This window comes from Melanotaenia boesemani, chromosome 21 (genome assembly GCF_017639745.1).
Source record: "Melanotaenia boesemani isolate fMelBoe1 chromosome 21, fMelBoe1.pri, whole genome shotgun sequence".
Taxonomy (NCBI): Eukaryota; Metazoa; Chordata; class Actinopteri; order Atheriniformes; family Melanotaeniidae; genus Melanotaenia; species Melanotaenia boesemani.
This window is the reverse complement of record NC_055702.1, coordinates 14,076,319-14,090,148: the sequence shown is the minus strand read 5'-3', so window position 1 is coordinate 14,090,148 and position 13,830 is coordinate 14,076,319. Positions and strand designations below refer to the sequence as shown.

The 13,830-nt window shown below is 38.0% G+C and overlaps 1 protein-coding gene across 1 annotated transcript in view; it reads right to left on the bottom strand.

Moving 5' to 3' along the window:
• Positions 1-13,830, bottom strand: part of nrg3b (neuregulin 3b) — a 203,231-nt gene that overhangs the window by 100,491 nt on the left and 88,910 nt on the right. The gene's annotated exons all lie outside the window — the stretch shown is intronic.

The following is a 13,830-nucleotide window of genomic DNA, read 5'->3' as shown; positions in this document are numbered from 1 at the left end:
GCTTTTCTTTTGAAGTAAAAAAAGTGTCTTGTCACTGCAACTTTTTTATCTCTGTTAGATTATGATGACCTCTTTTATAAGAATGCTTTGTCTTCTTGTCTTCAAATGGTGGACACGATTTATCATGCTTCTCTGTGATTTATTACTAACTGTAACGTTATGATGCATTACTGTGACTTGTACTCATGAGTGAGATGGCCACTAGGAAGCAGGGTCATTGGTACACATTTATTTACAAGGCTATGTTTGGACTACTGCCTCTCTACATTTGTGCTTTAATCACACAGAGAAGTGTTGATTCGTATTCTTTACGATCAAATGATCAGTTTTTGCTCTCTGTTCCTTTTGCCTGCATTGAGCTTGGGAAGAAAGTCTTTGTTCACGCAGCTCTTTTCGCGTGGAATATGATGCAAAAAGGCTGGAAACTGACTAAGTTATTGCCCTTAAATGCCTTCAAAACCAAACTGAAAGTGTCAGATTCTGCTTCAATAACCTGTAATTGTTTTTCATGACTTCTTTTATATTAATGTTGTCTGTTATAATGTTGGAACTGTGTGTTGAATTTTTACTGCCTTTTGGCCAGGACTCCCTTGGAAAAGAGGTTTTAATCTGAATGGGACTTTCCTGATTAAACAAAGGTTAAATAAAATAAAAAAAAATTCAACCTATATGTAACAGTCACAGCTAGAAATAGCAATGCCATGGTGTGTCCAACTGCACAAGAAAGATATAACAAGCGAGACTTCTGTGACTAAAAGAGCCAGTAACTATAGTGACATGGATGAAAGTAAACCAGGCAACACTAACGACATCAGATTCAAAGTGACAAATAATTTGTCATTATCATTCAAAAGAACTATTTCAAGTTGTCAGCTGAGAATAATTGTTAGTGAATGTGCTGTGTCAGGTCATTATATTCAGCATACAGTTTTTATTCATTATAACTGATGGAAGAGAAAAGTTTGATATTCTTATAAATGTGAGCTTCAGCCAGCTTTGCATTAAAATAATCTGGTGGAATTGTCAATTAAAGGGCTATTTTTTCTACATGTATAGTTATATTATATTTGAGAGCCTGCAGTTTATCAGTTTTACTCATGTAAAGATCTCAGACCTGCATTTCTACCTTTATCAGTTAGCTTTTACAATATGTATGTAATTCTGTTTTAGTAAAACCTGTGTATACTTTTTCAGCCTCTGCAGCTCTTTTTATGGTAGAAGAAATGACTTCATTTATTGCTGATTTATGCAACTCAGATGCTGAACACAGGAAACCTGGGGGAGAACATTATTCGTTAAGGACTAATTTGAATGAGGATTTTCAGCTTGAAGGCTTCTGATTTTATCCTGATGAGCAAAAATAATGACGTTATTGACTGCAATAAAATGCTTAATGATTATGCTATTGTAATCAGTGCTTAACTACTTCTTTTTTTGTTTATTATTTAGAGTTTCTACAATATTTCTTTGTTTTCTGTTTGTTTTTTTAAATACTAACCACAACTCCTTAGCAATTCACAGTTGCTGCTTCAGGAAACACAGTTAAAAAACACAGGAACACCACAGAGGTAGGAGACAGAACAGAGAGTGATGGGCCTACTGATGTGGCTTTAATTCTCTTCTTCTAGTCTGACCCTGAGCTGCTCTCACATAAAGAGCATGGCTGCCATGTACAAGCACTGCAATGCAGGGTTCTCCACCCAGTGAAATATGCACAGCTGTCAGCCAAGTTTTCCCAGCACCATAAATACTGTTTGCTAGATGTGTGAGTGCACGCTAATGAGGGAGGATCACAATCACCCACTCACTCGTAAACATATGTATACACATACATGTGTGCATAGTTACACAGAAATAATCCCTTAGGAGCTTTCTTACTCCATCATGTAGTCAAGCATTGAAAATGGGATTGACTGGTATTATGCTCAATACCATGCCAATCCAATTGGATTACGCATGATTCTCCTTTCATCCATTTATATTGTAATCTAAGACACACCTTTCTAAATACACTTTCACTCAGAAGCCATATTGTGGTAATTGTCATTTCTTCTGTGGCACAGTTTTGCAGGGCCAATACTTTTTTTTTCAGCTGAGGTCCTTCTGACCAACTGCATTATGAGGGAGAGAGAAAAAAAAACTATCTGTTTTTTGTGCCCTAGCGTCCAGCACAATCTATGTTTTGTTTATGGCTATTGATCCATAAATCTAGGGCTCTCGATATAAGACCCAAGAGATGATGCCAGATCAGAGAAAACACAACAGGAGATATGTGTTGCTCCCGGGGCCTAACAAGATGCCACTGTGTCACAGTGAAAACTTTGGAAGATATTGCTTCAAGTAGTGAGTGTGATGGCTTGAATGGTCTGTTTAGGAGGTAAAACAAATGTTTCTCAAGTTGAAATTCAGTCGAATGCATTTTTAAATCATGGAGAATTAATATGTTTTGGTGCCGCATCTGTTGCACAGTTTTTTATTTATCAGCCTCTGGTGTGTGGTGTGTATGAAAGTAGGCTTTCACTCACTCACCAGATTATATGTTGTATTATTAATTCCACAGATTCCCAGAGTGGAATGTTCAAAAGGTTATCTATTCCAAGATGCAACTTTATTAATAGAAAATACAGCAGTTTGTCCCTTGTGGTGTGTGCATGTCCCTCACAATAATTGTCATGGCATTCAAAGTCCACTCTTATTCAGAAAGCAGCAGCAACTTCAGGTAACCAGGAAAACAATAACATAGATATTCAGAGACAACTCCTTCTATCTTCGATCAGTAGTTCAGGTTTAACCACATGAGGATGAGCTTTTCCTATAAAAAGGGGAAATTGATTTGAACTGTAAGTCTAATCCATGCTGAACTGACATAAGGGGAAGAAAAAGTCATGCAGAGCATCATTTTAATCCCTGCATTAGAAGAAATTTTATCTGTGCAAGAAATCTTTCAAAAACTTTATAAACTTACCACACTATGGTGTGAACTACAAGAGTGCAGAAAGCCTTTCCTGATTTCCTAATTGTACTTTTCTCAAATCATTCCCTGTATGAAATGGGATTCAAGCAGAGCACCATTTCATCTGTCATATATTGTTGACAGAGCAGAGGAGGAGGATGTGAAAGACAAGGTCACTGAGGCACCAGTGACACAGCACTTTGGGAATCGATGATGATGTATGATGTCTCCATATATTTTCTTGTTTTTTTAAGAGAGCCCTCACAAAAACTCCAAGACAAATTACAGCAGCACATGCTGGGGTATTGATTTTGTTTTTTTTTAAGATAGAGAACACACCAGTTTTTAATTCAGGGAAAGAATAGTTATGTAAATCACAACTTTGGGGGGGCTTTTTAAACATGTATTAGGCTATTCAATTATATTGGAGGCACTCATTCGATTTCTATACCACTAGTCCAATTTAGGGTTACGGGGGGCTGGTGCCCATCTCAGCTAATAGCAGAGTACACCCTTGACAAGTCCAGAGATACAAACAACAATTCATGCTTACACTCACTCCTAGGCAGTATTTAAAATGAACCAGCTGATCTAACATCATGTCTCTGGTGGGAGGAAGCCAGAGTACCTGCAGAGAAACCCCCACACACATGCAAACTCCAAACTGTTCGAACCTTCCCAAGCCGAGGCTCGAACCAGCTATCTTCTCGCTTTTTAGGTGCGATGCTAACCATCACATCAATGTGCAGCCACACTGTTCCTCTGGAACACTGAAGGCACTACAACATAAACATGGCAACATTTCAGAAAACATGACAACAGACAGAAAACAACAAACAGAATGTTGCTTTGTAAAATCTGGTTGTGTTTTTCTGTTGTGTTCAGGGAAAGTTGTGCTTTTCTACCTCATGGCCACCTTATTTAGCACCGGCAGTGCAGCGAGACTCAGAATGGGGAAATGGGGCTACTCTGAATAACACACCAATAAAATTCCAGTCAGCCTGCAGCCAAACTGGGGACTTGCTGCATGGGGCAAACACACCAACACATAATTCACCTTGCTCCGTGTTAACCCCCTTAAAACAGAATAAAAATCTCTCACCTGTCATTCTTCAAAATGAAGCCTCCATTGTGCAAGGTCTACGAACAAACAGGCCGAACTGATTGGCCCCCAAAATCTGCAAAACCCTGTGTATACCTTTAAGGATTACCTTCCGCCTTCTTTTAGCACTGTTGGTTGCATCAAGTCATCTTCAGATATGTTTGTCCTTGAGCAATATGGGCTGTCAATTTGTTATGGGTTTCTATTTCATCACTATGACAGCCAAGAAATGGTAAAAAAAAACTGCAGTGTAACAAGCACAACTGAGACACTTTTGAAAGAGCACCTGTCAAACAGGAGATGCTGCATTCTTTAAAAACTCTGAAGTGTGAAAATGAGCAAATTAATACAGCAATTCATTTCTTGATTATATCAGAGTAGGAAAGTTAATATGTGAGTTTGACTTTTGATACTATGTTTTTCTCTGTTGCCAATTCTTGGCTGAATGAATTAACATAATCTCTGCAACTGATCTAAGCAATCAAGCTAACTTTTTGAAACAAATTTTTTATATCAAACTAGCAGTAAAAGTATATCATGCTTTACAAATTAATCTTCATCTTTATTACAAAAGCAGCAGCTGATAAATGATATGTCCGATGCGTTTAGATTTTATTAAGATGCCCTGTCAGGATAACTGATTATGACAAACATGAGTTGCCATTAAGCTCATTTTTCAGAGCTCCTAATGAAGCTTTTTACTAAATAAAACCCTCAAAATGCCAGCCTAAAGCAAACTCTATGAAACTGAGTCTGTTAAGTAGCTGTAAAAAATGGTGGAAAATGTGCTAATAAATGGCAGCTGTAGAGGGAGCGTGATTCATCCTGGACTCTTTGAAATCATTCTCACGTTTCTCACACTCCCTGCTGCACAAAAGCAATCCAGATTGCTGATTCCCTTGGTAACTTTCAAGGAATCTACTGGCTGGGGATCACAGATCCAGATGATACTTGAGAGATCAGAGTTATCAGAGAGGAATATTAAGGGAAGTACTTTTTCTCTGTCACTGATACTGAAACACTTTCAATAAACATCTTCAGTAAATTCTACAGTGTAAATTATCTGTGAGATAAAATGGAAGATTGTTTTCGCATTCTTCCTTATCCTGGGGAATATCATTTCAAAGGGATCTGTTATTGTTGTTGCCAGAACAATGTGAGTTAAAACTTCAAGCTGTGGTTTTTAATTAAAGAATGCACTTTGACATTTAACTGAATGCACGCCTATTTTACAGAAACTGATAATTATCATAAAAAGTGGGATGCTTCTGTCTTTTATAGAATAAAAAATGAAGAAGTTACAGTACTGCATGTTTTTATGCATAAATTACCAGATGTACAGTCAATCAAACCACCATAAAAGTAGGGCAGTTCCACAATCAGATGTGATGCAGCATGAATCAAAGATTAAGTTGGGACTGTAGATACATTTTAGAGGGACGGTTCCATAAAATAACTATATTTGTGTGGTTATTTTGAGGGAGTTTTTTTTTTTTGTTTGTTTGTTTTGTTTTTTTTTTTTTTTTTTTCAAATATGCCTGTGGTGAAATAAAGAAACATGAGCTTCCCATGAAAAATTAAAGATGTACTGTTATGCATCACCTACTTATGGTTTGTGATTTTCCAATTTGGGATAAATAGCGAGTGCTTGATCTGTAATTTTTTCCTTCTGCTTTTGTCAGTGGCATATGTCACCTCAGTTTCACAGTCCTGTTGTCACTTTTGAGCTCCAGTACTTAATTATCAACTGTTAATGATAGTGTGACTGAAAACTGTGATAGCACAACAGTTTCTGAATAATGAAATCTTTTATAAAGTTGGGAAATTGTTGTGGAGTACTTTCTGACTCGTGTTGCCATTGTGTGGTATATTTTGTGGAAGCAGGTGTTGTGGCGAAATATTCTGAGGTGGCATTTTGTAGTTTATTGTCCTTGATAACATTCTCTAGTTTTGTGGAGCCATCGTCTGGTTGACTTCTCCTCTGTTCTCGGTGCCGTACTATTGTTTCCCCTTTGGTGTCTTTGGTGTCTTCATAGTCGTTTCTGTGATATGATGACTTCATCATATGAAGATCTTCTTCTCTGGATCATACTATTTTGTAGTAAATTACTTTATGCTTATGATGTGACAAAAATACTTTCAGGTAAAAGAAGAGCTCTGGACATCAGCTTTATGTGTAAATGATCAGCATCTATGTAAGGTCTCTGAAGCCAATCGTAGAAAACCCCCAGACCAGATGTGGGCTGTGGTCTTATATACTCTTTAGACAAAGACATTCCTTAGTCATCAGTATAGTATGTTTGTGTGTGAGTCCAGTCTCTAGGACAGAGAACCTTATATGGTAAATACCTGAGTGTGTCTTATGGAACTTGTGCTATCTGAATTTCGCGGTTACATCCTGTGCTGGGAACTTCTGTTAGTTGCAGAGTACAGTCCTTTAAGTCAGACCCTTATCAGGAAACAATCTACTGTAAGTGTGTCTTACACAATGCTATGTTTAGATACTCCTAGAAGCCTATAAGCCTGTCCATGCATGGATTCTAAGGCAAATAGCAGTCTGCTTACAGCTGCAATGAAGTATAGTTCTAATCTATGTAATTTTATGTAATTCTAATTATCAAATTTTGAGAATACGATACTTCCAAATAAAGTAACAAAAAAAGCTAATGCAATCCTACTAAAGTGGTCCACATGTGCAAATCTATACAATATAAAGTTAAAATAGGAATGCATCGATACAAATGCATACTCTCACTGTAGTGTTCTGGTCATAGACAACACGAGACAATTCCATTTACAACTGTAGCATTTTTTCTTCTTTGGCTTTCTTCTAATGCGCTCATTAGTGTTCTTGTGCTCAGTCGGATCCCTCAGGAGACCGTGGTTGGGAGAGAACCGGCTGTGTTTACTGCAGCACACATCAAAGAGCGCCTCAATACATATAGGGAAAGTCCTATGAGAGCCTGCTGATTGGTTACCCATCATGCACTGCTGCTTTTTGGACAGAACATATTCAGAAAAATACAAAGTGCATTGAGTATGGACGGGACATAGGCCCTGGAAATGCTGTCTTTCACAGTGGTTTAGAAATGACTGGAACTTGAGTTTCCTGTATCTCTAAAGCAGAAGAGAAGCTGCAGATAAAAAAAAAGAATTTCCAGCTCTGACAAAATCAGCTAAATATAAAAGCCCACCTAAGCATGAGACTGAATCAACTTAAAAACTTCTGTAGCAGTGCCAACTGCCGTGTAAATGCAAATCATGTTTCATGTTTGATCAAAGCTCAATCTGAGTGCCAAATAATATTTTGAAGCCTGATGTATCACGAGAAGTCTACATATAAATAAGTGTTGGGTTTTTGTCCTGGAGAGCTAAGTTGTAGTCCAGTGAGAGGCCATTGTTGTCCCACTTTCTCCTGGAAACCGCAGTTTAAGCGCCATGGTCAGTTTGAGTTTATTTTAACTGTTAAATGATTAAAACTACAGTACAGTATTTTGGGGCAAGGTCATAGTTGGGCATATTTCAACTTAAAAACATGGCAGTAATTGATAGTTCAGGTGAGAATAAAATGTCGTGAACAGCCTGTACACTAGAGAAACTAGAAATAATTGCTTAAACTTTCTTTAGAATTGAATATTCAATAAAGACAGAAAACTCAAAATGGTCAATATGTATAAACATGCAGTGCCATACATATATCATTGCCTTGTGTGGATTTTTCAGATCTCTCTCTCTCTCCCTCTCTCTCTCTCACACACACACACACAAACAGACACACACACACAAATGTGCTCTTCCATGTTGTATTCAGTATGTCTTGCATGCTCATCAAAATGGTAAGCCTTGGGAGATCTTTTCTCCCTGACAAGACACAAACAAATAGTGTCTGGCCTGTGGGAAAGAAGGTTAAAGGTGGCCGTCACTGCTTGTGAGCAGGGTTAAAAAGCACATGGCCCTGGTCGCCATTACAGCCTGGTGATGGGCACTTAAGGGGGACATTTGTCACAGGTACTCAAGTTGTCTTTCACTCCAAGGCCAACTGGTGGTGGACTTATAGTCCTACCCTGGAAGAAACTGTATAGAGTCTGTATTCATGTTTGATTATATGTTAAAATAAAAAGCTGAAAAGGTTCAAAGGGACTGTAGAGTATTTAGCAAAGTAAATATATGCATCTTAACGACATTGTTCGCAGCAGGGTGCATTCAGGCGTTGAAAGTGTTGTTTTTCTTCTTGGTCACCAAGACACCCTTGAGTCAAGCAATTATCTAATAGCATACAACAAAATAAAGAGGTTTTTCACAGTTTTTACAGCGACATGCTCAAAGCAGAGGGTTAATAAAGCGCCCCCCTGAAGACATCACACATACAATAAACCTTAAGGCAACAATTCACCCCTAATTAAAAGCTTTAATTATCTACATTATCTCCTGACCCTGGTTCAGATGAGTCTTGATTAAAGTATGGATGACCACTGTACACACAGCAAGCCAACCCCTGCAGTACTAAACCCCTCTTTCTCCCACAGTTACAAACGAATCATAAAGTGACCGTGAAATTTCACTCCACAACACAGCCAAGAGAATGCACTGAGTCCAAATTGCCTGCACTGTGTTGTACCAGGAGGCTCAACTTGCTTGTTGTGTGATGTGCACTATAGCTCTGCTGGGGCTGAAATGTGTTTGCACTGTCAGACACATCCTGCATGTACAATAGCAGAGGCTGTGCAAACATCAGGGGAGCTAGCACTGGCATGGTAGAAAGTATGTAATTTTCGAGGGCAGCTTTCCTTAAGAAAATTCAATAAATTCAAACCACAAGTCACCTGCTAAGGGAGAAAGATACCTCAAAGAGTTTGTTTACCATAACTAAAGCTTTAAGAACACAGAAATCAAATTGAGGTGAACATGTTTTCACTAAAAAATATTTACATAACCACCCATCTTATCATGTATATAAAAACAGCCATTCCTGCTACACATGTAAAATCAAAAAGGGTAAGACTGATTAAATTTCTTAGAGGTTAATGAAAGTTATGTGTTTCAAGAACTCTGCCAATGCCAAACTCCATAATGAAGTTTTCAAAGACAACTACCAGCTGCTGCTGTGCAGTTCTCTGGCTCTGTGGCCAAAATACCAACCAAAGAATTTGTATTATAGCAGCTACTCCACCTTTTTTGGCCTGAAAAGCCTCCTGTAGCAGTTAATAAATGTAATCTGCCAAATGTTATTGACTCCACGTCTAAGACTGGGATTAGTAATGATGTTTATAAGAATGTTCAAAGACAGACCAATATTATTAGATGCAATTTCTCCTCTGCTAATTTGTCTTCACAGCCCACATGCCATAATATGGAACTAGACAGATAATTTATCCTGATTCATTGATTGTAATTTGTGGTGTAATTAACATAATACACCACCAGGAGTGACAAAATTATGTTACTGCTTATGATCTCATGAAATGAAACAAACATGTAATTTGCTATGTCGTTTTTAGGTGCCTATTATTATGTTTCTGTAATGTGTTGCCTTGTTTCTTTATTTAGGGGTAGTGGTGTATGTTTCTGAGTAGCTTCTCTGTTGGAAATGGTCAATTTTACAGCAATATATCCCACACATCACATTTGTTAAACAACCATGATCCTGCTGTCAGTTTAACTATGAACATACGTTTAAGAAAAACACATGAAAGGTATCGCGTATGAAATGAGTGCATCTACCTTATATTTAACAGAAGGGTGATGCACTTTAGTACCATTATCTCAATTACTTACAGAGCAAATAACACAATAACCAGAGGGGAGATAAATCTGAATCTATCAAATGTATATTTAATGAGAATGGTTACTTAAGTACATTCACCAGACCGATGACATTAAATTTAAATTTGGATTCTGGGACATGACTTGCAAGAAATTAGATAGAAACTGAAGCAAGCTCCAGTTTTGTTAAAATACCTGTGGTGTTGCTTGAAAAACTGATTAATAATTTACATATTTACAAATGAGTCATCATGAATTAGGCTGTGAAACTAATGAAAACATGATCTGGAACTCACAAAGGCACAGTGCATGCACTGAGTGAGAGGTCTGATGAATTACACAATTTGACAGAGTTCAAGATATACAGTACACAGACCAGCCATAACATTAAGACCACTGACAGGTGAAGTGAGTAACACTGCTCATCGTGTCACACTGCAGTGTTCTGTACCTCGGCTGTCACGTGGATCCTACTTGGACACTTGCCACCTGTCTAAAGAGCGTACACTTACAATAGTAGCATCCCCATGCAGGGGAGCAGTGGGCCCTGCCAAAGCCACTTAGAAAAGGCTCATAGAGGACCACAAAGAGTCAGAGGTGTTAAAGTGGTCTCCAAACTCCCAAGATACCAATGTGATAGCATCAGCGGGAAGCAAGCCCAATCTATAAAGACTCCATTCCAAAACCCACGGGGACCAAAGGATTTGTTGTTGCAATGCCCTGGGACCAGATACTCCATGATACCCTCAGATGCTCTTCGCCCATCCTCTGGCTGCTCTTCTGGGGGAAGAGGACCTATCCGATGACTATTCATTACAAAAGGTTAGGAAGATACATTTATGATCAGATAATTAGCATATATCTGATGAGTTAAGTGGCACAGTATGTGTCCATCAGTCTTTTCTTTTCTTTTCTTTTTTTTTGTAACCAAAAATGCCAACAAACATTGTTATTGTTTTGTTAATAAGACTATACTTAAAAATAAAGTATAAAAGTAAATCCTAAGGGTCTTCAAGGATTATGCTGCAGCAGCACAAACTGGCAGAGACTGAGAGGTGCAGCCGTACGAGTACCTAATTGTGTCTTCATTTGTGTGCCGTAGCATCTTCACTGACATGATGACTGAGGCTGCAAAAAAGCTTTGTTACCCTTTTGCTCATGAGCTGAGATGTAATTTTAGAATGTTAGAATACTTTTCTGTGAGAAAACTGTATTTCCTGCCCATGGGTATTTACAATGCTCTTCCTTGATGCTCACCATATTTGAATTGGAAATGACACCAGAATACTGTTTCATGCAGAACTCATTTATAGAAGCAGTTTTGCAAATGCAGACAGATCTAACAGCAATGACAAATGGAGAAGAAGAGAAGCTGTAATGTCTAATCTTCTTCAACCTTACATTTCACACTTATTCTCTTTTTTTTTCTTCCTGTTTCTCTCTTACTGGTTAATCCAAGCAATTTAAGCAATTACTCACACCTTTGAAGACAACAGAAGTGAAAGGGTTCAATAATAATAATAATAATAATAATAATAATAAAATACTGCTGATAATTAATCCATTCAAAATAAACCAGCTGCCTTTTTTATCCTCCAGTCTTTCCCTGCCACTCAACCACCTCATGGGAACTCTGGGATGCTCAAGAAATGCAACATCAACATGAATCCTTATCACAGTAGGAGATGGGGAGGAGTTGAATGATTCACCTACGCGAACCAGAGAGTGGCTTCCTGTCAGTGCAGTTGATTAAAATTCCTGGGACCGAGAATGCAGGGTGTGATGTACGACGAGCAGGTGGTGTAGGTTTAATATGCATGAGCAGACAGCTCCTGCATCTGCAGATTGGCAGTCACTGAGCTCGCCTGTCCACTCTCTTGGCAGTTCACTGGGCATATGGAACTACTGGGCATACATGAACATAGCAGGATAGTGTTTGCACCCCCTGACAGCAGTTTTTCTTTTTGTGACTCCTGAGATCAGTAGGATGGCTCCTGGTTCCTTTTGCGGACTTTGGTTTGTTCAGAGTGGTCAAGATAAAGGTAGAGAGGGACATTTTTCTCCTGTATATTTCATTGATTTGATACAAAATGCTGGAAACATAAAGAGGTAAACGGATCATAGGAGCCAAGGAAAATTGACTGAGATGCGGTTGGGGAGTTAGGCTTACTTGAAGGAAGATGTGATTAGTTCCTGCACCATTTCAAACGGTGATTCTAAAAAAAAACAAAAAAAAAACAAAACAAACAAACACAGCCATAATGCATGAAGAATTATGACTGCCTTGCACTGTATTTGACACACAAACTATGACTTGGAAAGCATTAACAGTTAAAGGATTTTAGGTAGCTGTACAAAATACGATTCACTGGTTTTAACTTTATCTTGCAATATGGTATTTTTCTGTGAGTTTTTCCTGTCTTTCCCAGGGATTGTTTCTTTTATTGTTCATTTAATGTGCTCCTGTGGAAGGAGAGGTGTAGTACAGTGTGTGTCACAAGCAATCCAGCAGTGCACCATAATTTCTCTGTCAAGTTTGTGTCTTCTGCCACCTGCCTGCAGGCTGGCAGGACACTAGACATGCCACACCCATTTCCATCCATAAGTAGGTGGAACAATAGTTTGACAGACAGCTTTACAAATAACTCCACAACAAAGCGTTTCTACTTCTGTTTGTTTGCCAGTAACACTTTTGTTCTCAAAGAAACAGTGGCATGTTATGCTGTAGAACACCTCTATTATTGCAGCTATGCCAGGAAGCTAACACAAAAAAATGTAGTGCAAGAGTGCTGTAAAGTGTGGTGTGTTGTAAAATGTGTTGTAGTAATGGTATGAGCTAACTTAAGTTCCTTCTCAGCAGCTGGTGAGCTGTGCAAATGTCTTCCCTTTTTTGATCAAATCTCCATCATTTATCCCTGATGGAAAGTGTATTCCATCTGCTCTCAAATTAATTGATTTATATCATCAAAGCATCATGAAATCTGTACATAAACCTTTGTGGTTGCGACTATGCAAGTTTGCAAAACAGCCACAGAAATCTCTGTATTTTTCTGCTCTTTAGCATACGTTGGCATCAATACATTTTAATGTGGAAAAGTCTAGTGTTTGGGACATTTTTCTGACCAGAACATACACACCTAGCAGCAAGTTCCAGTGATTTGCAATAAACATAATGTCCTGTGGGACAAAAACTATTAATCAAATGGTACTTAAGTGCTTATCTCAATTACATACACATAAAACATTGTGGTAAAAATGAATATTTTTAAGGGTGATAAGCTGGTGAATGTTTAGCTGGTATTTGAAGAATTAAATGTATCAGCTGTTTGACTAAATCATCAAAACAACATTTGTAGAAGTTCAATTTCTTAACATCCACAGATGGAGGCGGACAGGTGGATGGATCTGCCATTGCAACATTAAAGTAAACACAAGAAGTCTTTGTTTGCTTTCAGTTCCCTAACAACAGTCATAATTGCAATTATCCAATAATCCAAGATGGTTTTCTCTAAGCACCTACATGAACCCAAACAACAAACCAAATTACAATATTTTGTGCCAGACAATAGCAGAGCCAAATCAGATAAAACGTCTTTGTCTTTCTCCAGGAAACAATACATTCTGTTGTTTAATTTAGCGGAATTGTGGGCCACTGCACTTTGATTCATAAAATCAATTTGACCAAAGGCTTTTCCAATGCAGACAGAGCAGATGACTTTCACAAAAGGTTAGTTTGAGCGGTTTCGTTTAATTTATTCTTGTAATTAGAAATGAATTCTCTACATCAGGGTTTAAGGGTGAACTCAAAAACAGCCAAAGAAATATTTCTAAAAGACAGATGTAGGTATAAAGATATACAACAAAGAAATAGCCAACAATTATTGCATATTAATTTAAGGCAGGATTATAGAATTAATTGTAGCACCTAAATCTGTTTAAGCTCATAACTGAGTCTACATTAAGAGTACCTGTTATAAGTAACTTAGAGACAAATCTGTAAAGACAGAGGAAT